This window comes from Rana temporaria, chromosome 4 (genome assembly GCF_905171775.1).
Source record: "Rana temporaria chromosome 4, aRanTem1.1, whole genome shotgun sequence".
In the NCBI taxonomy this organism is placed as follows: Eukaryota; Metazoa; Chordata; class Amphibia; order Anura; family Ranidae; genus Rana; species Rana temporaria.
Window position 1 is genome coordinate 231,994,326 of NC_053492.1, and position 27,330 is coordinate 232,021,655.

The window sequence follows — 27,330 nt, forward strand, 5'->3', positions numbered from 1 at the left end:
TTTTAGAGCGTTGCTTTGTGGTACCAGTCTGTGTATTGAAATTTGTGCCAAAGGATTGAACTATCGCATTTAACCTTTCAATATACAATAGAGCCTTTAAATCATTTTTGACTGTTCCTATCATTGATGGAGTAGATGATGTCCAAGTTTTTAATATCGCTTTATGAGCAGCTAAAAGGCATAACTTAGCCCACTTTGGGATGTAAGGTTTGCAAGGTGTTTCTGATATGTCGGATTTTTCAAAGTGGCCAAATAGGCAAGTTGTCTTTGTTTTGTTTGTTTTTTGGTGTACGAACTGAAGTAATGCTAAAAATGTATCTCAGTATTTGGTTACAAAATATTGAGATTTTCAAACATTCCTAAAACCGGTGTAGTAAAGTTAGACGGAATGAATCACACCAGAAACAGGTGGAGATAGACGGATCAGTTTTATTTATTGGGAAAAGGATAATTGTCCTGTGCATACGTTTAAACTTTTGTTTCTCTCCAGATTTCGCTAATGATTAGAAGTCTAATTTTGAGATACCCAACCAAGATTTTGTTTGATAGTTCTTCATCCGTACAATCCTTTTGCCAGCAGAAGAGTATTTCTCTGTCGATCTGAAAAATTGAAATTAAGGGGTGAGTATAATTCTGATATAGTATAAGAGCAACGCTCTATTGCTCGGTCAATCAATGAATGTGGAAAAGGGTTTTTCTTAGGGTTGAAACACCTTTTAAGATAGTTTGTTAGACTTTTATAGAGACTCTCATGGTGGGGAGGCAAATTAAATTCCTAAGATAATTCATATGAGAAAATATATTTTAACATTGCAATTTAATTCTTGTGTAAATATCAAGGTAAATAAGTTACTGAATATTATGATTGCCAAAGCTCAATATTTCATATGTTCCTCAAACACTTATAAACCCAAGAACAAAAACTGAACGTATCATCACAGCTTACTAGTCCTTAAATGGGGTGGCTATATAATTTATTGGGGCTTTTTATCATTTATTTTAACCTGGTAATCTTATCAGTATCACATTTTCTGTCCTAAAATGAAAACTGACACTCACTATACTGTACAGTATTTATGGACAATCAGCTGTCATTCAATAACAGGGAAATAGGGAAACTTGTATGTGCCACTAGAACTTTCCTAAGTAAAGTAACTTTCCATCATTCTTCACACCAACATGTGTCTGACATCATGAAACACTCTGCACAGTGCACATCACAAACATCATGGTGCTTTTGGCACTGGCGAGAGTAGATTGTTGGCCTTTTTTTCCGTGTCATCAAATTGGTTGTTATGATACACCACTTTACATGTTATGTTAGTGTGTAATTGCTCATTAAATACAATATATAACCAACAATGACATGAATTTAAATTGTTCCTTGTTTCCTGGTGTTACAGAAAAGAGAATTTAGTGGACCCATGTGTGAGAAGGTTATGGGAAATGCCCCAGGGTCTAGAACATGGGTCACAAACTGGCGGTCCTCCAGCTGTTGCAGAACTACATGTCCCATCATGCTTCTGCCTGACAAAGTCATGTTTGTAACTGTCAGTCTTGCAATGCCTCATGGGACTTGTCGTTTCTCAACAGCTGGAGGGCCACCAGTTTGAAACCCCAGATCTAGAGTCTTAGGGCCAGCTGGTGTTTCACCACAGAACCTCATCACATTAGGACTTAGCTGCATGCTGATTAAGTTCACGACCCCCACATTCACCCCAAAATGACAGCGAAGAGGACATGAACCAAACAGCAGAGATGAAGGAACCAATCATCAGAGAACAATGAAAACTGTGGACCAAATATGTATGTAGCATTTTGGGTAAACAGTGGACTTGACCAGGGAGTAAGGTTGCATAACTCACCAGTGCAGACAGTGCACAGACCTGGAGCATATCAGATGGACAGCAATTTTGGACAAAGCAGCAGAGCTGCAAACTACATCAGGGCAGGCCTTTCCAGATTGGTCTGGAATGTACTGCATGAGCAGCATGCCAGACCAAGCTGCAGGGCTGCAGACCACACAAGGGCAGGCTGGAACAGGGCTGAGAAAAAATAGAACAAGAATACATGCTAGGAGGTGAATCCAAACTATTAGCAGTGGGTGGCACTTGGGATTTCGGTCCTAGAAAAAAGACAGGCTAGAGGCTAACGCAACGGTAAAGTCTTAGTAGCAGACTGGAAATGTTGCTTGAGCACTGACCATGTGGGCACAAGCCCTTTAAATAAAGGTACCCAATTGTGTCAACAGCTAGAGAAAGGGTGTAGCTGTAATGTCTCAGGAGGACATTGGAGAGCCAGGCAACATTAGAGCAGGGAAAGATAAGTGACAGTTTTTCGCTGCTTTTAATATATTCACCTAGGTCTTCTTCCATTTTGATTGGGCAGCCCAGGATGATGTAACACTCATGCATGCACAGCTCAGTCTTTTTTGCAATAAGAGCCTACCTGCCCATATTTTTTATAGCAGTTTACTTCCACTTTAATGCTATAAAAAAGCTTTAAAATATATATTAAAAAATAAATAAAAATAGATTAAACAATAAAGGTCCATATTTGTAAATCAAAAGCTAGTGTATCTTATAGGAATGATGTCATAATAAAAAAAAATCCTCCTTTTAAAAAAAAGTAAAAAAAATAAACTTTGCACACAATATATTATTAAATATTGTTATTTCTTATCATATACTAAGAAACATGTAAATGAAAATAACTTTACTCAATTTTTGGTGGAATATTGCGTTTAACAAAACATGTATTCACTCCCAGGTCTGTTGAGATGATAAAAATAAGGTCAGCAGGAAGTATGTGATGTAATTCTGATCTGACTTGCGTTGAGATGTCAGGATATCATCTACATGATGTTGTAAAGAATGGCAGGACATGTGTTGAATCCTGGGAGGTGAAAATCCCATCTGCTATTCCGTGAATTCCAATGAGAAATCTCTTTATATAGACTATTGTTTCTGAGAGGCAGGGCTGGTGCTTCCACTAGGCAAAATAGGCAGCCGTCTTGGCATGCTGCCACCTAGGGGGCACAGCCAGGGGCCCATTGAGCTGTGGGGCACTACATGAGGGCCCAGTCCAGTGACAGCACCAGGTGCGAGCAGTGAAGCTTTAAGATGTTGGCAGGACGACATCCCATGATCCCGGCTCCAGCTACTGCCATGTGCCATCCCCACAGTGTGAGCAGGCAGCCCAGAACACAGAGACTGTGGGAAAGGGGAGCTGTGAGGGCAGGGAAACCATGATAGCCTGGGAGGGAGAAGTCCTTTGAAGGTGCAAGCAAAGCAACCCCGGCAGCTGGTGCCTGCCAGAGCCTGGAGCCCCTAGACTCCTTCAACCTCCTCTCCACACTCAGGCTGGAAGGACAGGCTGACCAAGGGACCAGAGAATAAGGACAAGTGGGAGGCACAGGCAGTCAGGGACCGCTCCACCTCACAGAGATCCACTGCAGAGTACCTCCGTAACCACAAAAATGGGCCCTGTCTGCTGCTGGCATAGAAGGTACTGTACTTACCATCACACACACCTGCCAGCAGACAAGGACTGGGACATGGGGGCATAAGAGGGGCTGAAGACAGGTCTCTCTGTCATCACTCTCTCTCTGTCACCCCCCTCTATCTGTCACCCCCCCTCTATCTGTCACCCCCTTTCTGTCACTCCTCTCTCTCTCTCTGTCACTCCTCTATCTCTGTCACCCCTCCTCTCTTTGTCACCCCTCCTCTCTGTCACCCCTTCTCTCTCTGTCACCTCCTCTATCTCTGTCATCCCCCCTCTCTTTGTCACCCCCTCACTCTCTCTGTCACCCCCTCTCTCTGTGTCATCCCCTCTCTCTGTCACCCCTTCTCTCTCTGTCACCCCCCACTATTTCTGTCATCCCTTCTCTCTCTGTCATCCCCTCGCTCTCTCTCTGTCACCCCCTCTCTATCCCTCTCTCTGTCACCCCCCTCTCTCTCTGTCAGGCCCTCTCGCTCTCTGTTGCCCCCTCTCTCTGTCATCCTCCCACTCACTCTCACCCCTCTCTTTCTGTCATCCCCTCTCTATCTCTTTATGTCACCCCCTCTCTCTCCCTCTCTCTGTCACCCCCCTCTCTGTCACCCCCCTCTTTCTCTGTAAACCCCCCGTTCTCTCTCTGTCACCCCTCCTATCTGTCCCCCCTCTCTCTCTCTGTCACCCCCTTTCTCTATGTCCCCCCTCTCTCTTTCTGTCACCCCCTCTCTCTCTGTCATCCATCTTTATGTCACCCTATCTCTCCCTGTCACCCCCTCATTTTCTCTCTTTATCATCCCCTCTCTCTCTGTCACTCCCCTTTCACACTCTGACACCCCCCCACTCTCTCTCTCTGTCAGAAAACAGTGTAAATGCAAAATTTCAAGGCTGCTCAGGGTCCCCTTGTCAGTCAAGTTATGAGACAGCTCAACTCCGGGCCATTTCCAGGAATGTCAGTGATGGGAATATATTAAGTGACTCACATTTATGCTGAGAATGTGGAATTACTATATTTTATCTGGTCCCGGGAGATACGTGGTGAAAAAAATGTAGATTTTGTATTTTTGGGTTTGGATCACTTTCAAATATTTAGTGCATTGCTCATGAAAAGATAACAAAGTGAACTGAGGGCCGATGTTTATGGACAATATAGGGTCTCTATGAACCTCCTTCCCCTTCTTTAGTTCTGATAAATAATTGAGGGTCAGAGCTAAGTAGCAAAGTTGCCACAGAGGTAGAGACAATGGTCCCTTGTTAGTACCATCTCCCTTATTTTTTAACTGTACGTAAATATCTAAAGCCCCATACACACCATCAGATTATCTGCAGATTTTTGTCTTCAGATTTACCAAAACCATGTAGTACAAGGGCCTGCCTGATTGCATACAAATTGAAACTCTTAAGGTTTGACCTCATATTATATGGTTTTGGTAAATCTGAAGACAAAAATCTGCAGATAATCTGATGGTGTGTATGGGGCTTAAGAGAGAAGGGCAGTACATGAGTATAAGTAAAAGGTTAGTCTACAGTATAGATTAATTTGTTTATTTTAGGGTGAACTGCACATCCTTTTTGTATTGATAGCTTAATCATTTCCCTTTGACTTTCAAGACTAAGAAATAAAATAGCAATATCAAACTAAGAATAGGAAACTATGAAAATAGGAATCAAACTAAAGAAGACCATAATTTTGATTTACATACACTTTATGGCTAATGTGCTTTGCAGAAATATGTATGTGAATGAAGTCTTGCACAACAATTAATTGATATTCTTGTGTTGTAGCAGCTATGTGCAGTTAAGTGTCAGGTTAAAAGATCGTCAGGGTCACAATATATTTTTATTGCAAATGTTTATTAGAAAAAGAGTACAAAAAGCACATTGAGAATGTATGAGTTGTCAACACTGACCTGCAACACTGCTGAAATCATAGACACCCTGTGGCAGCAATTTATTTACAAAGACAAGACAATAAAACACCTTTGGTTTATAATACGCATGTGCATATATCATTTATTATTTCCCTGCCTTCATGTTATGTCCAAAACATTTTTATAAAGGAACAAGGGCTTTCTAAGGTAGTGTTTTTTTTTTTTCTGCATGTGGGAGGCTAATTGTTTGTATTTAACATTTTCTAGGAGAATTACCAGCCATTGTCCTCAGCTTTTATCATCGTTTGACAAAAGACAATTACACAAATATATTTATCTTGTTTACCATTCTTTCCTTTTCCTTCCTTCAAATTTCACTAACAAAAGACCATTTATTTCTCTTCAATAAAATCCTTTATTTATTCAGAAGTGCTATCTGGAAAGCCTGTAAATTAAGTCATTGATGGCTTACACAATAGAGATTCACTTGGTCTTGGAAACAGAAGCTGATTTCACAGGCATGGATCATTTGAAGAAAGAAAGGTAGTATAGCTGTGTATACATACTGTGTACCCAGGCTGGGCTGCTGCAACCCAAAGAACTACCAATTTGATTATTGTTAAATTTCACGTAAAGTTCTCCAAATCATAAGCTGAATGGGTTAACGGCTCCTTTTGCCCAGGGTTTAAAACAATAAAGTGATGCAATTACCTCATTCCTTGCTCTCCTGGCAGCCAATGCTCTCCTCCACTGTCAGGACTTCTGGTCCAGCATTGTACAGAATATGACCATTCAGGCAGTGAGGGGAAGAGGGTTTGGGGGACCAGCTGCATGAATAGGAAAAAGTCATTAAGTGTATCTCCTTATTTATCATCCCCTAGACAAAATGAGCACTGCAAGGTGAAAGAGTTTTATTCCCCCGGAGTTCAGCAGCTTCAGCTAAGATGTTGGCAGACAGTTACTCTTTACCTGTAATTTTCAGGCTATGCAAATAGTCTGGTTGTCGGTTTGTGCAGGCCATATCCTTGAGATACATCTATGATGAAAGATGAACCAAATAGGTTAGAAATATTAGGCATTTTTCCGTTTCAAAGATTTAATTGTAAAAATCACAGTACAGAAGAAATATATTGTAACATTAAGAAATGTAGTAGATTACATCAGACATCACATATTTATTTTGTTTAGATTAAGTAGTTAAACCTAAGAAGGGTCCCTTCTGGCAGGGGACAGAAATTGTAGGCATTTTTATTGTACTCATGTCAGTGCACAGATCACACTTCATAGCTCTTCAGTTTAATATTTCTCTAATAAAAGATGTACACATTAGATACAATAATTTATGCCTAATGGTATCTCTAATGATAAGAATTGATTATGTTTTGTGTGTGAATTTTGAACAAATAGGAAAATGGTTAGGACCTCTGCTTGGTTTCAATTGCTGTGTGACCTTGTTAGGTAAATTTCTGTCCCCTTGTTTTCTGTCTTGGGCATTACACAGGAAATTACAGAAAATCTATTAGAACACATACAGTGAAGAAAAAGCAACAAAGGGGTCAATTCACTAATGTTTATCGCATGCAATAAGGGTATTGTATTACTCATTTGCATACATTATTGCATGTGGCAAATAAAGTCTAATTCAATAAAAAAATAACGATTATGCAGACCCCCACGCTGTTTTTTGACAAATAGCTGGTTGCTTAAGAGCGGCTGGGAAGCTGCCCGCTGCGCCCTTAACAACAGATTACTCATCAGCTGTCAACGGGTTCCCTGCTGACAGATAAATGTAAAAAAAAAGCGCAGACAATTAAAAATAATGATAAAAAAAAACTGTGTCGGGTCGCCCCCAATGCATACCAGGCCCTTTGGGTCTGGTATGGATTTTAAAGCGGGTGTATAGACAATTTTTTTTTCTGGACCTGTAAAGGAAAAATCATAATGAGCTAGTATGCACCACATACTAGCTCATTATGAAATACTTACCTTGGAACGAGGTGTCGTTACCGCTGCCGGTCCATGCCGAGGGAGATGACATTTCCCCTCTGCATCTCTTCCGGGTATCGCGGCTCCAGCGCTGTGAGTGGCTGGAGCCGCGATGTCATCATTCCCGCACATGCGCACGGGAGACTTCTGTCTGGCAAGGTCCGGCGGCTGCCGGGCCTTAAGCCGAACATCCCCTGTGCACTTGCGCCGCTGCATTCAGCGGCTAGTTGCAAGGGGAATATCTCCTAAACCGTAAAGGTTTAGGAGATATTTTTTTTACCTACAGGTAAGCCTTATTATAGGCTTACCTGTAGGTAAAAGTAAATAAACACCCTATACAACCTCTTTAAGTGGAAACTCACGCCAAAATGTAAAAAAATAATGGCGTGGGGTCCCCAACAAAATATCATAAAACTTTTTTGTCTATAGCTCAAAGCATTGAGGTCTTCAGCCACATATTTCCATACAGTCAAGTTTTTTTTATGAAAAATTCAAAGCCTTGTGATTAAAAGTATGCAAAAGGAGGGCTGTTTTAATACAAATCATCGTATCCTTGTCATGTTTCCAACACTGCACTTGCAACATGCAAGAAGCCATTTGAATTGATGCAAGTTTATTACACAACTTTTACATAATACAATTAGATAAAACTTTCCTTTTAGTAAAACCCATCATCTGACCAGGCATGCTTATTGTTGACACTTAAGCCAGCCTTAATCTCTAGAATGTATTAAATTCTACTGTGCACATGGAGCATCTAACTGAATTATATACTGTATTTCCTAGTTGGTATATAATATCTGAACTGATAAAAAATTACTTATTCATTATTTCATTTGCATCTATATACTTATATTTGGTATAGTATGAAATATGAAGCTATTTACTTGAATGTAATGTACACTATAAATTTAGTTGCTTCTGATGCTTCATGGTCATAACAGTAACAAAATTATTCCATGCTAAATAATATATAGGTGACAGGGAGGCCATGCCTTTCAACCCAAGGATAGTCATTCTTGCATGACCAATACTTGTAAAAAGGGGTCTCTTAATTTAACAATATTTCATTTTTATTAGGTGTGTAGTGCAAATAATATGGCAAATTACTACTATATTGATAATATAAAAAAAATTGTAAGATACAAAGTGCTGGTCATTACCTTAATTTTCATACATTGTTGGCTAAATCAAAAAGTGGAAGTAAAGAAATTATTATAAAAATGTCACTGCTACCTAAAATAAAATCTGGGTTGAGCAAAATGTCATCTTTTGGACATTCTACAATTATGCCACAGTAATATTTAAGATCAACTCATATACAACTAACAATACCTACTTTTTAGCCTAATTCACACAATCACAGTTGAAACAATTAATGTGTTTTTTTTTGTGTGAAAAACACGTTTAGACAAAATTGAGAAAACATTTGTAGGAAGCCCAAAGAAAACACATATACTATATTTTCAATGGGGCTGGTCCAATGGGCATGCATAAGAGGAGGGCTTGAACCCTATGCTGTTGGAGTAGTTTATAGCCTATGGGATGGGCACTTTAGCCTCTTTAACTAGAGTGCTAAAGGACATTGACCCAGAATTAAGTCTCAGTAAAACCATCTTTACCATACTATTGTAAATTACATTATCCCAGTAAGGTCCCTAAGGCAAGAAAATGTTAATTAAAGGCGCTTTAAAAAAATCAGCTGCGTGGTCCAATGAGGTTTATTTAGCTAAGGCCTAAGCTTCAGCTAGAACCCTCAAGCCCTACGAAGAAGATCCAGGAAGCAATTTATGTGTATTTTGATCATGTGATCATCATGATTAGCAAAATCATGGTGATAAGGCCATAGATGATGTTTTTGTTTGAGCGGTGGGTTGAACAAAAAAAATGATTTAATTCCCTCATCAAATCGCACACACAATTCCTCCTGCAGAATTCTGACAGTGGGGAGAGTGCCCTCTGTCACCATACATTGATGAGCATTGTCGTCTATAGCCAGCCGCACTGATCGAGAAAAAAAAAAAAAAACCAACAGGCTGGTTGTACAGAAGTCTATCGATAGACCAACTTCTGTACAAACAGCCTGCCCATAGATGGATTGAAATTCGGCCAGTCCCTGCAGAATTTTGATCCATCTATAGCTGGCTTTAATATGTTACTGTAACAAACCTTTCCTGTGCCATCAGCACAGGAAAATCTTCTCTCTCTGCAAGAAAGATCAGCATGACAGGCACGAGTGTAAGAAATACATTTTCTGATAAAAAATAAAATATGTCCATCTTAAATCACCAATATTGTATATATTAATAAATATCACACTGAGCAGGACTCAGATTTACCTATCTTCCATCCCAATGACTTACGTATACCTTAATTCACTCACTTTAGTGGGGCATGCACAGTGGCACAGTGAAAGCTCTATGTTATCCTTCTTTACAGAAAGTGCTGCTCAGATAGATTCTTATTTCTATAAATATTGCATCTATCAATTAGAAATTTTTGCTCAATACTACCCCTCTACAGAAACACACTCACAACTCCTCCTCAAGAAATACACACATTATGGCTATGTTGGAATACATTGTTCATTTATTTTTGTATAACTACAGATATATTCTTCAGCCAATAGATGGCAGTGTTTATAAGTTTGTAGCAGCCTCTATGGCTAAACTCTGTTTCTCTGTATAATAAAGTTTCCTGTTTCCTGTCTGCAGTTAAGCAGCAAAACCCATGTGGACTGGGCACTGTCTGTTCTGTAGGACTATATACAGAATTTCTAGCACAACCACATTATCAAACGAAACAGCCCTATTAAACTGGTAACACTGGGTTTCTTTTCCCTATCAATAATGCATGCTGACACTGGGAACCTTGTAGAAGGAGGAAAAAATGAACACCTTGACAGGTGTTTTAGGTAGAAATATAAAACGTAAAAATCATTTAGCAATTTTCTTTTTTTTAAATTAATGGTAGCTGTTGTTTGGAGTGTCATTAAACACCAGCTATTATTTCAAATTTTCATTTAGAAAGCAGCTTGTAGATTAATGTGTTAGATAGTGACATTGTCGGATTTTCATTTTATTTCTTTTGTGATTTTTACCTTTAATAATCAGTGGTTGAAGAATAAATACTGTAATAATAGTCTCTTATGCAGTGAATGAATTACAGCTGAATCTCTCACTACCCCCCCCCCCTATTGACTGAGAGCGCTGATCAGGAGCCGGTCGGCTGCTGGTTTTCCAACATGCTCGTCTGACAGGAGCCAGCCAAATGGTCAGCTTCTGTCAGACCGCCTGCCATACACACGAGCCAAATGTTAGACGTTTTTTATTGAACAGTCTTTTATTGACTGAGAGTGCTGATCGGGGGCTGGTCGGCTGCTGGTTTTCCAGCATGCTCATCTGACAGAAGCCGCCAAATGTCTGGCTTCTGTTGGACCAGCTGCCATAAACCAGGGCCAATTGTTGTCATTCGGCCCGTGTGTATTGGCTTAAATCTGTAGCAGCAAGAATGTACTGCTATTACAACAGCTGTGACAGAGCAGTTTATCTCTAAATTTTCTTGAATTAAAAATAGTTTGGATTGATCTCACTAAAACGCAAAAGTTGGCCTAATACTTGTAGATACAGTAAATGTCAAATTATTATTGCTTCTCTAAAACAAGGGTCACAATGAAGTGTTTTTCCCCTTTTGCGGCCACATTGGAATAACGCCTACTTTATACTTGTTATATATTCTCATTCACATAGCACAAGTAAAAAAATCAAAACAAATGCTGCTTACATTTTACTTGTTCTTTTCTTTTGCTATTCAGGAGGTTTAAAGATCTAGAATGATTAGAAAGATCTAGACTTCTGCATTGTATGTAAAAGCAGTGTTCTGGTCGAAATTAAATGTTTTCGATAAAAATACCACTTTAATACTCGTTTGTATTCTAGTAAATATATGCTGCATACTAAGGTCTGTTTAGTATTTTTGCAGCATTGTTTTCTTACCTTTGTAAGTCCCAGCAGACCGCGGCCATCTCCTGTGTGGGCATCTAAAGCCGGAGAGTATCTCTTCCTGTATTTCGTGCATGCTGGCTACCCATCATGCACCTGCCGATCTTGTGCATGCGCAGTGCATTACGAGCAATATAGGTTGGGTTTCCATAGCAATTGCGGTGGCGCAAATAATGTGATGCTATGACCCGACAATATCTTTTGCCTCCTGGGATTGATAACACACATCTCCCAGGAGACAATGCAAAGCCGGAAATGATGTGCAGGGTCGCGGCCACTAAGGAGGAAGTGAAGAAAGAAAATTGCTGAAATAAAGTAAGCGATCCAAACAAAAACAAAAAAACATGCCAATTCATTTTTAGTGTACACATTAGTGCTGGATGGGGAGGAGTATAAAATGTGGGTGGAACTCTGCTTTAATGAGGGGAAAACAGAGTGGGGCAGATCCACAAAGATCTGCCCCGGCGCATCGTATATGAGATACGCTATGCCGCGGTACCTTACCTGGCTTTATTTCAAATCCAGGAAGATTTTGCGCCGTAAGTTACGGCGGCATAGTGTATATCAAGCGGCGTAACGGCGCGGAATTAAAATTGGCGATTAGATTAAATGAAGCGCGTCCCCGCGCCGAATGAACTGCGCATGCGCCGTCTCTAAATTTCCCGCCGTGCTTTGCGCTAAATGACGTCGCAAGGACGTCATTTTTTTCATCCCGATTCACGGACGACTTACGCAAAAAAAAAATTCTAATTAAACGCGGGAACGACGGCCATACTTAACATGGCAAGTCTAACTATATGCAACGAAATACCAGCTTTAACTATACGCCGGAAAAAGCCGACTAGAGACGACGTACAGGAATGCGCCGGCCGCTCGTACATTTGTGGATCGTCGGAAATAGCTAATTTTCATACCCGACGCGGAAAACGACGTGAACGCCACCCAGCGAACGCCGAAGTCTTGCATCTTAGATCCGAAGGCGTACGAAGACGTACACCTAACGGATCTAACCCAGAAGCCATCGTATCTTGTTTTGAGGATTCAAACGATACGACGCGGGAAATTTGAAGAATCAGTAGATACACCGGCTTACACGCTCTGTGGATCTACCCCAGTGTGTGCAAGTGGAGGCAGACTGAGTTTCCTCTCATTTAAAAATGTTCTTGCAGTCTGACTAAGGCTTGCTCCAGAACAATTGCTGCCAATTACAGCCTATGGCTGTGTATTGCAGGGAGCATGGCATGCATGCAAGCCTGCATGCATGCATGCCATGTGACAATATTCTGAGTGCCACTGAAAATTATATTGTGCACCCTCCATGGCACACATGCCTTAATTTGCCTATCTCTGCTTTAATAGTTTTATTTTGAAAAGCTTCAAATAGTGTTTTCATTGACAAATTACAGGCCATTAATACATACCTTCTATTATTCTATAAAAAGCTTTGGAAAAAACTGTACTTGATTATATTAGAAAGCACAGGCATATGTGAAAGGTTTTGTGGATGACATAATATTGTAACTCTGACATTTATTGATTACTTTCTATTTAATAATGTAAGGTTTCTGAATCATTAAAAACTGTTGTCCAGTAATGTACATTTTAGCAGTAACACCAGTAGAGAAAACTGTTAAAGCAGCTATAAGGAAAAACTAAGTCTTAACTCTATGTAGTATAACAGTTCCAAGGAAAATATTGCTCCTTAAGCCCTGTACACATGGGCGAGAATCCCGTTGTAAAAAAACTTTGTTTTTCTCGACGGGATTCTTGTCAAGCTTGATGGGATTCTTGTCTAGCTTTCCTTGCATACACACTGTCAAGCCAAAATCTCGTTGTTCTAAAACGTGGTGACGTACAACGCGTACAACGGCAGTATAAAGGGGAAGTTTGTTTCCACTGGCGTCACCCTTTGGGCTGCTTTTGCTAATCTCGTGTTACTGCGTGTTAGTTAATGTTTGGTGAGAGACGATTCACACTTTTCAGTCCGTTACAGCGTGACGAATGTGCTATCTCTATTACGAACGCTAGTTTTACCAGAAGGAGCGCTCCTGTCTCATACTTGATTCTGAGCATGCACGTTTTTTTAAGCATACACAGGACCGGTTTTCTCGTCGTAAACCAGTCTGACGAAAATCACGATGAGAAAATTGAGACTCCCAACGAAAAAATAGAGAGCAGGTTCTCTATTTTTCACGTTGAGATTCGTGACATTTTTCTCGACGAGAGATCATACACCTGAACAGTTTTCTTGCCGAGAAAATCGTGCGTGTGTACGAGGCAGGATTGAATTTCCTATCAGGCACAGTAGGCACATTCCTAGGGTCCACTGTCACTGAATGAGTATTGCCTACTGCACCTTCTGTAGAAAGTGGCAACAGTTTGTGGGCCTGATGCACTAACCACTTCCGAACTGCCCACCGTACATATACTGTGCCAGGGCAGCAAATCACGTACATGTACTTGATTTTGTGCACCTGGTGTAGGGGGCGTGCACCGCCGGAGCACAGTGGGAGCCAATTAGCAGGTCCGGTGGGTGCGACCTGCCAATCGTTCACAGGAGACACAGAGCAGCGGTGTGCCTATGTAAACAAGGCACATCGCTGATCTGTCAGTGAGGAAAAGAGAGATCTTCTGTTTTAGCTAAGCTGAAACACAATCTCTGTCCCCCCCCACAGTTAGAAAGCACCTCCCTAGGACACACTTAACCCCTTGATCGCCCTCTAGTGTTAACCCCTTCCCTGCCAGTGTCATTTATACAGGGATCAGTGCATTTTTTTTCACTGATCACTGTATTGGTGTCACTGGTCCCCAAAAAAACACAGTTTGCCACCAATGCTAGAAAAAAATAAAAATGCCATAAATTGAACCCATAGTTTGTAGACAGAATAACTTTTATGCAAACAATCAATAAACGCTTATTGGGATTTTTTACCAAAAATATGTAGCATAAATTAGAAATTATGAAGAAATTTTATTTATTTTTTATTTTTTTATTGAGAATATTTTATAGCAGAAATTAAGGAATTGCTTTTTATTCAAAATTGCTGCTCTTTTTTTTGTTAATAGCTCAAAAAATAAAAACCACAGAGGTGATGAAATACCCCCAAAAGAAAGCTCTATTTGTGGGAAAAAAAGGACATACTTTTTATTTTGGTATGGCATTGCATGACCACGCAATTGTCAGTAAAAGCAGCGCAGCAGCGTATCGCAAAAAAATGGAATGGTCAGGAAGTGGGTAAAACCTTGCGGGGCTGAAGTGGTTAAAGAGCAATAATATATTTTTCAAAATTAGTACTCTTTTTTAGTTTGTTTAGCAAAAAATAAAAAATAAACTGTGGTGAATAAATTCCACCAAAAGAAAGCTCTATTTGTGTGAAAAAATGTCATATGGGTACAGTGTTTCATGACTGCGCAATCGTCATTCAAAAGCCTCATACACACGATCGGACTTCCAGCTGACTTTTCCGTGGATTTTGCTCTGAAGGGTGTTGTCCGTGAACTTAGTATGCCTACACATGGCTTTTTCAGCCAACGAACATGAGCGTAGTGACGTAATACACGAGCTATGTTGTTTTTATGCTCTTTATTGCCGGCCTTTGGGCAATTTCAGATTTTATTGTCTGATCTTTAGCATTGGTTCTGAGCATGCATGTTTGTACTTTGGAATTTAGTCCGATGGACTTGTGTACACACGATTGGATTTGCTCCATTGGACATTTGTTGCCGGTCGGATTGTCACACGGTCGGATTGTCTGCAAAAACAGGTCTGTCGGAGGTTTGTTGTCAAAAAGTATGATCGTGTGTATGGGCCTAAATTGTGACAGCACTGGGAGCTGAAAATTGGCCTGAGCAGGAAGGGGGTAAATGTGGCCAGTATTGAAGTGGTTACATTTTCATGAACAAAGTGCAGCCCATTCACAACTTTTTTTAGCAGTTTCACGCATCAGAAGAAATATAATAGTGTTGCTGATTTTGTTTTATTTTTTTCGGGATGCTGATACATATTTATCAAAATTCACCATGACATGAAGAAAAAATATATGGTCTAATTTATGTAAAAAGGTTTTAAAGGTAAAAAGTTTTTACCTTAATGCATTCTCTGCATTAAGGTAAAATAACCATTCATTAGTAGCATACACCAGACCGCCCCTTAAACACTTACTTGAGTCCATTTTTGATCCAGCGCTGTGCCCGAAAGGCTGCAGGTCTTCTCTCATCTTCCTGGTCTTACTAGAAGCTCTGACAACTGCTGCTGTCAGTAAAAAACAGTAAGGAGAACGTGGGGGTGGGGCCAAGCCACGCTATGTGTCAATGGACACACACAGTCCTTCTGATAGGCAGTACTCAACCATTTTCTCCTGTATTCTCTTTTTAAGAACCTCTCACATAGGTTTCAGGCTGCATTTAAAAAATTCAACTAATCCATAAGCACAATGGAACTTTAAATTAAAATGTTTTATCGTTTTATTTAAAGCATATCGATAGTCACATTTTAAAATCATTTGTTCATTTCCACACTGTATTTCATTTATTTGTAGCCTTCTCTTACTAATCTGAATGATCTTGAAGCTTGTAAACTTACTTTGCAAAAATCCCCACGCATTAACTTCCTTTAATTCTGTGACACTTAAATATTATGTTTTCTGTGAGTAGAGACTGCTGTGTCCCACATTTCACAGAGACTGCCTTCTGAACTACAGAGATTCTGAGAGGAGGAGTTTCAGGTGACAGATTCAGTAGAGGAATTTCTGCTTGCAGGTAACAAGGTTCTACACGATATGTAGTCCTCAGAAATGGAAAGTAAACAGCAAAGTGGAAGCCACAAAGCATGAAAGAAATGCCTTAAGAGTTTATGTGTAATCTCCATTAACAGCTGTAAATAGGTATTTATATATATATTTTTTTTAGCGGTATGAAATGCGTTTTGCTTTTTACTGGTTTGATATAGTTAGATGTACAAAGAATATGGGAACCAGATTTTCAGGCTTTCGTATAAGAACTTAATTGATTTACCAGTTCCTTTTGAACACCCTTCGTTAATACTGTCTCCACTTCAAAAGAGGCTCTTTTTTGATGTGCACAGAATATGGCCATCTGTTCAGAATTGGACAGTTTGTCTATTCGATTAGCTTATACATGCCAATCTCTATCCAGATTAATAAAGACATCATAAAAGATTCAAAATCACCTTGATGTAAGTGCATTACTTTTAATAAACCAATTACTTTAAGGTGTTTTATTGGAGTCTCAATTTCTATCCCCACATGTGCAGAGTATCTTTATTAATCTGGATGGAGATTGGGGTGTATAAGCTGGTCTTCAATAACATCTAATAAGACGATATTTGCCAGACGTGAGAGTGAATGGCAACAGCATCTGATGAGCTTTATTTTTCAGGGAGTGGAATTGTCACACATCACCTGGGTGAAGGATTTTGGTGGATCAACGAGATTTTCTTTCACTATCTTTTCATCACTTTAAGTTGGACTGTATAACCATATTGATTTGCATATTTTGGAGTATCTCACATATACAGTATCTCACAAAAGTGAGTACGCCCCTCACATTTTTGTCAATATTTAATTAGGCCTATTCATGTGACAACACTGAAGAAATTACACTTTGCTACAATGTACAGTAGTGAGTAGGGATGAGCCCGAACGTGAGTAGGAAGTTTCGAGCACCATTAAAGTCTATGGGACTCGAACGTGCAAGTTATTGCCCTAAAAGTGTTTGGGGAACCGGGTCCAGCCCCAGGGGACATGTATCAATGCAAAAAAAGTTTTAAAAACAGCTGTTTTTTCGGGAGCAGTGATTTTAATAATGTTGAAATATTCCTTTAAATTTCGTACCTGGGGGGTGTCTAAAGTATGCATGTAAAGTAGCGCATGTTTCCCGTGTTTAGAACTGTCCCTGCACAAAATATAATTTCTGAAGGAAAAAAAGTAATTTAAAACTACTTGCGGTCATTTAAAGTCAAAAAAGTAATTTAAAACTACTACTACAGATTAATTCATGAATTATCGATCCCGGCAATACAGAGAAAAGTAATTGCCTTTTTTTAAATGACTGTATCTGTATTGCTGGGACCCCGACAATTCATTAATAACCGCAAGTAATTTTAAATGGCTTTTTTTCCTTAAAAAATTAAATTTTGTGCAGGGAACCAAAAAAATTAAATAAATGCATGGGGTTCTCCCAAAATTCCATGTTGATGAGGACAAGGGCCTCATCCCCACAACCCTTGCCCGGTGGTTGTGGGGGTCTGCGGGGTTGACTCAAACTTGAAGCTCATCCCTAGTAGTGAATGTACAGCTGGTATAACATTTGCTGTGAGATACTGTATATATTTTTTGGATATGTCATATGGACACTTTTCATTTTGTATAGGTGTTTTATGTTGATCATTTCACAATGCTAATATTTAGGAGATTTGTAGATTAATTAGTGCGCTACTGTGGAATTATTTGTCTCTTTTTTTTTATATTGACATTTGTTTCACCTCATTTGCAATTTTATTTTATTACTTGTGTCTCTACTCCTGTGCATATTCTAGTGGTAGACTACAGAGTCAGAAGTCTGTTCTGTGGTGTATTGTTGTATCGTCACTAAACTTGTTGTACAGTTATACATTTATTATTATCATCTGTTTTTCTTTTCTTTGGCGCTTTGGTTCTTCTTATTATTTAAACGTTGTTGGTTGGCTAACAATTTACAAACAGTTATTGTAGCAAAACATATCTCCCAAGAAGGATCTGGAAACAGCCAAAATTAATATCAGTACTCTACAAGTTTCTATGACAAATTTGAATGCTAGCCACTAGCAACCAACAATGGATGTGTAGGAACTGTTTATGTGTAAACAACGTTTTTTTTCTTTTTTTCTTTCTCAGGGATGTGAACACACCATTGTTGGATGGCCATCAATAAGAAATGTGATCACATTAACGCAAATGCTTTTTATTTTAGTTTATGTTTGTAATGGGCTCAGTACTGGTACCAGTTTATATTTATACTTTTGTATTTCCTTTTACAAGTTTAAAATTATTTTCAAATAATTAACCTGTGCATAGATATGAGATGTTGATCCCTATAACTTTGAGAAACTGTAGGGATTTTGTTCTTTCTTTTTCCCTTTCTGGGGCTCAGAGTGAAGTTTTCATTAATTCTGACACTGGGAAAGTAAATGATAATACATTATTTTGCACTTTAGATTCATTATGTTTTGTTTTCCTTCCAAAATGAGTCAGGTCTTGTTAATGCGTGTGGAGGTTATATGTTTACATGTTGTTGTTTTAGACTTAAAGTACTTAGCAACCCACCAGGTTTTCTATAACCTTTTTGTTAGAGTATAGATATGTGGGTGTGTATTTACATTTTTGACTGTACTTACTGTTGACTGACTCATTGCCTTTGCTGGAAGGTGTTTCCAAGCATCCACAACTAGTGTAGGCATTGAAAACCTCTCAGAGAGGTAGAGTGAGGTGTTATTAATGGTTTCTGATTTTTGTACTTTAGGAATAAAAAACACAAACACCGACGGATAATCTAGACCTGACCAAGACTGGGTAAAATACTTAAAAATAAATACAGAGGACCTTCAAGCATAGTGTTTTTTATGCTTATTTTAAGGAGAAACCTCTGAATTGGATTAATTGCAGTCAGGCCTAACTAAATTCTTAAATATATATTTGTTTCTGTGTTTGGCTCTTTCTATTAAACAGAGTGTAAGTTCCTCTCTCTACTATACCTTTTTGTTGACTGCCTGACTTGCAAATTGGTCTTTATAGAGGATTAGACATGTGCGTTCCCAAAATACGAAAATTACGGAATTACGAATAAGCAAAATAACAAACAAACGAAAAGACGAACGTATGATTGGTCAATCTTACTAAAATACGAAACACCGAAAAAGCAAAAGAACGAAAATGACATCTATAACGAACGATTTGCATTCCGTATTTTAAATCCTTTGTCTGTTCGTATTTTCATTCGCATGCTCGTATTTTCATTTGTGTGTTTTGTAAATCCGTTTTTTTGTCTATTTGTAAATTTGTGTACTTGTGTTGTTCTTTCGAATGGGCACTGGGCAGTGTAGTTAGTGAGTGATTACTTAATATCTTAGCCAATCAGCTTATCTCTTTTGTGCTGAGTCACATTGTACAGTGTAAAGCCTCGTACACACGATCGGACTCCAAACAAACTTTTCCGTGGATTTTTGTCTGAAGAGAGTTGGCCGGACTTTTGAAACCGAAAAAGTTTGTCCGATAGAGCATAAACACGGTCGGATTTTTTGGAAAACGCTCATTTTGACGTTTGTTGGCAAAAAGTGCGACCGTGTGTACGGGGCTTAAGAGAAAGTATATCTTAATATAAGTATTTACGAAAGTACAAAATTACGAATCCATTAAACAAAAATTATTATCTAACAAAATTACAAATTTCGAATCAACGAAAATAAATTAGACAGAATTACGAATCATTCAGTATAAACGAAAATAAAACTGTTACGAAAATACGAACGGGTCCGAATAGGAAAACTTGCGTCTTACGAAATATGAACGGGTCCGAATAGGAAAACTTGAGTCTTACGAAATTACGAATCTTTGCGAATCTACGGAACGAGACGAAACGGAACAAAAAAATATGAAATTTTTTGTTGTGCAGACGAAACAGAACAAAAAAATACGAAAATTTTTGTTGTGCACATGTCTATAGAGGATCAATTAATATGTTAATCACTACCGATAGAGGGAGTTGCCTTTTGTATAGCTGCAATGTTTGGAAGCAGTTACAATAGTTTTTTTGTTAAGACTCAATGCTCTTTAACAATTTAAAGAGAAAAGTGTATCGCAAATCTCATGCTGAGGCAGCATTAAATCTACTATTTTTTATTTAATTTTTTATTTTTATTTTTGTTTTTTTTAATGGTAACTATTTTTCTTTCTTTTCTATATCACCTTTATTTTTGGGTAATTCTGGAGTTTGGTTTTGCTATGGTGAAATAAAAAAAACTAAAAAGAGGGGAGTATTGGGAACATTATATGGAGAACATTTAAAAATGTTGTTATAGAATACTAAAATAGCATTTTGTATTTGGGCCAATTTCCAATGGTTCTTTTTTTTTCAACATTGGATAATTGTTCTACATAAATTGATGTCATTTTAGCTATTACCAACTATGACAATAGTAATAGTAACAACAGGTTTTAGCAACAGTCATGTGGCTATTTTCTTTGTACATGTGACACGCAGTCCTCTCTACAGTCCTAATATGTGGCAATCATCATATGTGGTCATTAGTACATTTTTTTTAGTTAGTTAGCTTCTTGGTGTGCCATAACTAAGTTCAAAGAGAATTGCTTGAACATCATATAGATATATTGGGACTTGTGAGACTCATGGTGATTGGCAAATAGCAATAGTAATGTAGTTTGATTATTTCTGAAGCCACCGGTAACGTATCCAAATTCTGAAATTACAGTTATGTTGTCTGCTTAGTTGACACTGCCTAATCTGCACTGAGACCTCTCAGCCCCCTGTACAGACGAGGGGACATGTCCGATGAAAACGGTCCGCGGACCGTTTTCATCGGACATGTCCGCTCGGAGATTTCGGTCTGATGGTTGTACACACCATAAAACCGAAATCTCCGCGTACAGACAGCGCGGTGACGTGGCGGTGACGTTGATGCCGCCACGTCCGCAAACCGGGAAGTAAAATACTTCCACGCATGCGTCAAATCCATTCGACGCATGCAGGAGATTTCTGTCCGCTGGTTAGGTGTACTAACCAGCGGACATGTCGGACGGACGGGTTTCTAGCCGACAAGTTTTAAAGCCTGCTTTAAAACTTTTGTCTGCTGGAAACCTGTCTGCTAGGCTGTACACACGGTCGGATCTGTCCGCTGAAACTGGTCTGCGGACCAGTTTCAGCAGACATGTTCGGTCGTGTGTACGAGGCCTTAAAGTTATGACGTCTTCTGTAGCCTACTAAAGGCAGGACTCATTCAGTAGCTAAACACGGTAGCCAAGGGTGGAGTTATGTGCACAAATGTTTGGCACCAATCAAGGTTTTAGTCCATCAGGGCTGGTATAACTGAACACAGTTTCAGTAAAAGAAGTTAGTGGTGAGTTGCGATGAGACTTGAAGAGTCATATTGTTAGGATTAAGTTCACCTGCTGGTGGCCCTATCCTGTTCTGGGCTGTGTGCTGCAGCTCCAGTGTCCACCTGCAGGTGTCTCCCAGAAACCAGCAGGCTGGGGTAATCAAGAAAATTAGCGTTCAGCTGCCGGGGGGCTACTTAAGGCTTCGACTCCCTTCCCTGGTGCATAATGATTTTGGTCTATGCCTTGCTGCTTATCCTGATCCAGTCTTCACCCAGTTTACACACACAAATCCCTGTTCCTGCTCTCGTGCACGTGATCATGGGTGGCCAGCAGTGATCACACCCATCGGCCACATGCAGCGGGTGTGTGCACGCACCTATCACCCTTAAAGGTACAGACGTAAACATACGGCAATTCAGGATAACGAACCACTTTGACAACATATTTTGCATGAGCCGGTTGGCAAGTGGTTAAATCAAAAGTGTCTTCAGTAATACCAGACTGGCACATAAGTCTTGGATAGAAGGGCTGAGAGTGCAACCACCCACCATGATGATACAATACCCTTTAGACCTGGTTCACACTGGTGTGATTTGTCATGCAATTTGACAGTTTATAATCTCATGACAAGTCACACCCCATTGCAGGCAATGGAGCCGTTTCATTGTGACTTGCATAGACTTCTGTTAACCACTTCAGCCCCGAAAGGATTTACCCCCTTGCTGACCAGAGCATCTTTTGCGATACGGCACTGCGTCGCTTTAACTGACAATTGCACGGTTGTGCAACGTTGCACCCAAACAAAGTTTACATCCTTTTTTTCCCCATGAATGGAGCTTTCTTTTAGTGGTATTTGATCACCTCTGCGGCTTTCGTTTTTTGTGCTATAAACAGAAAAGTGTGAACATTTTGAAAAAAAAAAAAAAAAATTAAGTTGTTCCTCCGTTTAGGTCGATATGTATTCTTCTACATATTTTTGGTAAAAAAAAATCACAATAAGCGTACATTAATTGGTTTGCGCAAAAGTTATAGCGTCTACAAAATAGAGCAGGGATATGCAATTAGCGGACCTCCAGCTGTTGCAAAACTACAAGTCCCATCATGCCTCTAACTCTGGCTGTGATGCTTGCGGCTGTCAGTCTTGCAATGCCTCATGGGACTTGTAGTTCTGCAACAGCTGGAGGTCCGCTAATTGCATATCTCTGAAATAGAGGATAGATTTATGGCATTTTTATTATTCATTTTTCTATTAGTATTGGCGGGGCGATCTGCGATTTTTACCGTGACTGCGACATTGCAGTGGTCAGATTGGACACTTTTGACACTATTTTGGGAGCATTGACATTTATACAGTGAGCAGTGCTGTAAAAATTCACTGATTACTGTGTAAATGTCACTGTCAGGGAAGGGGTTAAACATTAGGGGTTACATATGTTTCCTCAGTGTATTCTAACTGTAGGGGGGGTGGGCTCACTAGAACATGTCAGAGATCACTGCTCCCGATTACTGGGAGCAGTAGATCCCTGTTATGTTGCCAGGCAGAGCAGGGAAATGCCTTGTTTACATTACCCGTTCTGCCTCTCTGTGTCATGATCGTGGGGTCACTGAGGGAACATCGAGTCCGTAGCACCCACGGGCATGCTCCCGCCCCTGCTAGCCTGCGATAACAGAGGGACGTACAGGAACGCCCATTTGCGCACATGTGTCATTCTACGGATATCCAGGTTTTAGAAACAGACAGCTGCTTTACTATTGGACCCTAAAATATAGAGCCACACTTTGCAAACACCACCCCAACAATGATAGGCAACATTCTTATTCAAAATTCATAGGCTCATATAGGGGAATTATAAGTACTGAAAATAGCTCTCCCCTAATGTGAGTTGGTAATACTACCCGACCCCTGGTAGGCTGGTAAATGGGTCCTTTGGATCACTAAATATTTCAGCCTATGTGTGAAGATAAAAAAAAAAAAGAGAAAGGTTAAAAAAAAAATGTATTAGATTTTAACTCACCTATCTATTCACCAAGTTTAAAACATAACCTTCTGGAAACTTTAGTCTTTTTCTATCCTGTGCCAGGTCTCATCTTCATCAAAACACTGCCAAAGAAAAAACTTTGTGGCGATAAATCTGTGTAACAGTGGCTGGCTTGCTAGATTCTCACGGTCAAGGTTCACTGTCTTCTCAGATAGGGTCATACATTCATAGTTCTTAATCTTATCAGGCTATAAATGCAGCTCTAAATTTTTATGTTGTTCTAAAGGTAAATACAGCTGAATAAAATGTATGTACTGTAAGTTCTACAGAGATGTTTAACATATCTGTGTATATTTATTGAAAGGTATAGTACAATCCATTCAAAATTGAAAACTAAACATGGAAACATAGCTGACCTGCTCAGGACTTCAATGTTTCCTCTAGACATAGGCCATTATTATTTTTGGTAAATTGGAGATATGAAAACACCTTTTGCTTACCTGTTTGTAATGCAGGAAAGTTATTCTTTACTGACTGTGAGCTTCCACCTCTCTTCACATACACAGCACAGGCCTAAGGAAGCAGACTCACCTACCCAACATTTGAAGATATTTCTGGAAAATCTCTCAAGTGTATTATATAGAATAAAAATGATGTTTAGTTCAATGAATATTCAGCATTTAGCACAGTTGTAAAGATTTCTAGAAATGTATATCATATTTCTTCTTTCATTATCACATACAATGAAAGATCTCACACAAATTGTTACTAAATGCAACTTTTGTCCCTTTTAGATATTTTTTTTTTATAGTTTTCACACATCAACTTTAAAAATGTTATGAGAACAATGTTTAGCATGCATTCCAGTCATTCCTTATATGTATTGACCTCATTTGGTTCTGTGTCTTGATAATACAAAGGTGGATTGCAACATCACATTTTGCTGACAGAAAGTTCTCTATTTGTTCCATCCAGAAAAACAACAAATACCAGACATCCTACTGCATTGCAAGATCATTCAAATATACTTTATAGACATGTTATATTATGTTTCTGAAATGTAAATCACATATTGCAAATCACCAAAGGAAATATATATATATTTTTCAAAAATATGACAAAGAGCTGTGGAGATGCCCATAGTTTTGTTTGTTAATTCACATTGACATGCCCACTGGTAAGTCAAGGCCATGGAAAAAAAAACTGGGAATCAATTACCCCCTCCCTGAGGTCCCTCCATTGGCTAGCCATAAAGGACCGAGTCACATTTAAGGCCCTCTGCCTAACGCACAAATGTGTACAAGGAACCACCCCCCAATATCTATGCGAGAAAATAAAATACCACAACCCCAATCGCGTTCTTCGGTCCGCTAACCAAAATCTTCTACAAATCCCCAAGGCCCGCTACAAGACCAAAGGAGAACGAAGATTTGCAGTCCAAGGACCTCGACTGTGGAACGCATTACCAACTAATAGCTGAACGGAAGTGAATCCCCAGGCCTTCAGGAAAAGACTCATGACCTATCTTTTCTGAAGGCTAAATAAAAGGAAATGGAGACCAAGCTCCTTGTGGCGATTCAGTTTGCATTTGTAGCGCTATATACGTTTTTCACTCACTTACTCACTCATGGGACATATTAAGAAAGCTGCTAAAGTCCCTGTGCAATTTTTACTCGTTATGCCTCGTACACATGGTCGGACTTTTGACCATGCAAAAGTCCGCCGTGACCCCGTCGGAAGTCCGTCGGACAAAAAGAGAACAGGTTCTCTATCTAAGGTTCGTCAGACTTCCGACAAAAAAAAGTCCGATGGAGGCTACACACGGCTGCAATTTTCGAGAAAAAAAGCCAGTCCGTGTGTACGAGGCATTAGCTTTCTTCAGCACCTAGCAGAAATGTTATTTCGTTTTATACAAATAAAAAACAGCAATCTGTTTAAATTGGCTAAGCCAAATTCAGATGGTGTGTAGGCTTTATAAAACACATCTTGCATGATAATAAAGTATTCACATAAAATAAAAATCAGGTAGACTGAAAGCATAAAAAAACTAATTGTGTTCTTTGCATGTAGTTTATTCACTGTTCTACTGTGATATTGTAAGTAAGAAGTTATCTTTATAACACATTAGGGTTATGGCTAACCAGATCCAGCATCTGCACAAATCTTAGGTTTGCTGACATGGCCTGGTGACCATTATATGATCTCTAAGCTAAAGCTGCAATGTGGCCAGTGCTGCAAGTCCCCCTGCCCCAATGCACATTATTGAATATAGAAAAGATGTGGGATACAGAAAACTTGGAACATAGACACCACTTGCCTATTTAAATTTAAATATCTCAAAGATACAGTAGTACAATTGACAGCAATTTAACATAAATAAGACAATTCACTGACACAATAGATCACTATAGTTATGGTTAACTCTGCTCACGGAAGATCATTACAGCAATCGTTAACCTTTATCAGATGTTTTTGTGAGCATGAAAAATGTTTTTTACATTACTTTTTTTCAGACATTTAACAATAAACATTTTTTTTAAAGTGATACTAAACATACGTTTACTGTTTACTGTTTACTGCTTCAATACATGGCACTTTAACCCCCTCCTGCCCAGGACATTTTTCAGCGTTCAGCACTGATGAGGACTGATAGGCAGCACTGATGGGCACTGATAGATGGCCCATACCTCTATTTTGGCAATGTTCAGGGATAATAGGCAAGATATTGTAAAAAAAGGGAACTGGGAGTATGGCTAGCACACCACAGATCATCAAGTGTTGTCCAAAAGTTTTATTGAAGGATGATTACAAGTTCAACATTTTGGAGCTGTGCAGGATCCCTTTGTGAGGCATGTGATCACCTATGTGATGTCCTACGTGATGTGATCATTCTTCCATAAAACTTTCAGATGACACTTGATAATCCATGGTGTGCTGGCAGATATGTGCATTGATCTGTGATTTCTCCAGTCTCCAGTTGGCTGTTGCTGCAGCAACTGCTATCTCTGAGCCCATTCAGGAACATGTGCAATGAAAATATTGACATTATTTAAGGATGGCATGGGGAATACATGTTAAAATTTAATTTTCTTAAGTTGCCTCTAAGCTGGATGTGGTGTCACAGAAAAGCATGATTTTCACAGACCGCGCTAGTGACACCGTATGATTGCACCATATATTTTGAATGTGTAATTAATTCATTACGTTTTATAGTGTTTTTTTATTTGTCTTGGCTGCAAACCATAGGCTTTTAAATTTCCTTATTTCCAATTGTTCTCCAGAAATTTAAAATATAGACTTCAGGTATGAGTTTGGTAAAGCTTGATCAGTGTCAGGGCAGTACACAATCACTTGATTAGTCAGCAGAAAGAAATAGACAGGTTTTAACTTGTGTATTATATGAGAGACAATAGACACAAATATGTTTTCAATGCCTGGATAATATTTAAGCAACTTGGTTTGGCTGCAATATAAGAGTGAGAAAAGGTTTTAACTTGAACTAAAAATACATTTGTATTATTTGAAATATAATAGCCACAAATATTGTACAGTGTCTGGAATGTGCACTTCCAGATGACAACTTTAAAAAAAAAAATGCTACACTATAACTACCCCCAGTCTAGGTGTCTGGGCCCCAGTTTGTTCAAGTTCTTTGCATTGCAGCCCCTCCCATTAAATTTAATAAGAATAATTTGGCCTGGACTGCCTCAGAGTGTCAGATTCCCAGACATTTTTTTAAATGTGTTCCTGTTTTACTTATATTATTTATTTTAATTTATGGTTACGGTATTTATATTTCTATACTTTTATTTTTTCTGCGTTTTTTGGTATTGATGAAGTGATTGTACTGCACATACAGTAGCAAAGGCCAGGCACATTTGCAATTCCTCTG

The 27,330-nt window shown here is 39.1% G+C and overlaps 1 long non-coding RNA gene across 2 annotated transcripts; it reads right to left on the reverse strand.

Annotated features, from left to right (window-relative positions):
• Positions 1-409: 409 nt before the first annotated feature.
• LOC120937051 lies at positions 410-24,681 on the reverse strand. Of its 2 annotated transcripts, none has more exons than XR_005748668.1 (4): positions 23,475-24,681; positions 6,333-6,399; positions 6,075-6,190; positions 410-600 (listed from the first exon to the last, which is right to left on the reverse strand). It is a non-coding gene; the product is annotated as an uncharacterized LOC120937051 (long non-coding RNA). The 2 variants fall into 2 exon arrangements; XR_005748669.1 differs by lacking the exon at positions 23,475-24,681 and adding an exon at positions 8,513-11,791.
• Between the last annotated feature and the right edge of the window lie 2,649 nt (positions 24,682-27,330).